We start from the raw sequence: 2,174 nt of genomic DNA on the forward strand, positions 1-2,174 counted from the left end.
ACACTATAGTGCTGTTTTCTTCAAAACAATTGTGGTCAAGGAGTCTTTAAAATGATCTAATTTCATTTGGTGGGAAAAAATTTCTGTTTAAAGTTTGCAGCACTGAATGAATCTTTTGCTGATGGACTAATATCAAATAACTGAGAAGGAGCCATAGAATTGATTTTGGCTCAGAGTAATAATTTGACAGCATTGTCCATGCTGCACTGTACTGTAATTACAAGAGAGACTGTACTTGAGTGCAGCAAGAGGATGGCATAGATTTTGTCTGCTCACAATGATAGTTTGCTGTGTTGTAGAATTACTGAATTAGCTTACCTGCTTGCACTGCATGAATATCTGGTCAGTTGTGGTATTGCCATTTTTCGTAATAAGGATATTTTGCACCGTTCTTGTGTGTTTAGCACGTGACAAGTGAGTGTGTGATTTTTGCACAGAGGACATCACTACGATGCTCACAAGAACATTTTTGCTTATTAAAGTTTTGATGGGTTCACTTTTCAGAGATGAGAATAAAGAGTGCTGCTGACAGGCTGAGTAGTGAGCAGGCCAGACAGATGCAGATACAGCATTCAGTTTTCAGACACTGAAAAAAAGCTGCTTTAAGGTAGCAATTTGTAGAGCTTGTCATTGTTCTATTTGCACAGATAACTTTTGTCTTGGGAAATAATGGTGTGCCATATGTGATAGGTTCTGTGATAATTTTTGAGTATTTATCCGAAATAATATGTTGGGTTAGTAGAACTAATATTCAAGAGCATCGCTTTACATTAAAAGAAACTGTGCAGCCATGGAATACAGACACGAGAGGCTAGGCAGAAAGAGCACGCACAGGTGCCAACTGCCTCATTTCTGTTCCCTTCATAGGCTTGTCCAATTAGTTGCTCTTTGAAGCTATATGGGCTAAGTAGCCTGCAAAATAAGATATATGATTTTACGATTGCTTTATTTGTGAACATTACCATACACGCAGCCTCTGCTTTTGTTCACTGCTATGAACAGATGCAGTTGTGAAGTTAAGCACACATTTACATGAACATGCACATTGGCGGCAGTAACTGACTCTGCATTTGGATGAGAATGCGAGAACAAAATCGCTGTGCTAATTCTATTATTTGAATAGATCTAACTGCATTCATTCTTTAACCATTATTATATCTAGACAGATTTTGTAGGAACATGTGCACAATGTCCATACCAAAGTTGATTCAATACTTCAGCACTATGTGGGCCTTATGTGCGAGATATCAATGGACATTAAAGTCAATTGTAATCAGATTTTCAAAATGAAGTCCAGTATAGAGTGGTAATTACTGATCCTTTGCATTTGGCTCGATGAGTGACAACAAAATCACTATACTATTCATTGAGTTGATCTGTCTGCATGATTGTGGGAACATGTGCACGATGGCCATACATATGAATGCACATTAAAGTCAAGCAGCGTCGAAAAAAGGTTTTAGTATGCTTCTGCCTTTGGCCATTTTCTTCAATTTTTGTCAACATCTATATCATGCCCGATTAACGCTTTGCTTGCTTTTAACAAGTGTAGTCAAAAGCGCCGTGCCACGCTACTCGGCTGACTAGGCGATGCCACGTAAAAAATAAAAATAATAAAAGTAAGTTTTCCACCTGATCTGTTTGAAAGAAGTGAACTCAGAAATTTGTTATCAGTGCAGTTTGTCCAGTGCACGTATTACTGACCTCTTGAAATTTAGTTTCATTATATCCATGCAAACTGCGGAAGCAATACGAAGGACTGCCCACTTGTGTCCTACTTCACAAAAATCTATGTTTCTTTTCATACATGCAACAACACTTCTAGGGACCCCCAAGCGTTTAGTACAGAAATCTTCCGTTTTATCTACCCCCAAGCTGGGGCAGGCCAAACGTTGCGAAACGGCGGAACGGAGCGCAGAACGTTACGGAAACGTTTCTAGGCGGAATGGAAATGCAAGACGAAGGACGTCACAGGACCGTTGCACTGCCGCGTCTTTGTGACTCTAAAGAAATTAGTTCCGTCCGTTTACCTAAAATTTTGTTTTAATTAAAAAGTATAGTGCCTAGGAAGCAAGCTTTAATAACATATACATGTCGGTTTGGTGTTGAGGTTACAACTAAGTGTCGACAAAATTGACAAAAGCTCTGTACGAGTAGGTGCCGGCGGAGTGATA

Source organism: Amblyomma maculatum, chromosome 3 (genome assembly GCF_055883805.1).
Source record: "Amblyomma maculatum isolate TAMU_Amacu chromosome 3, ASM5588380v1, whole genome shotgun sequence".
Taxonomy (NCBI): Eukaryota; Metazoa; Arthropoda; class Arachnida; order Ixodida; family Ixodidae; genus Amblyomma; species Amblyomma maculatum.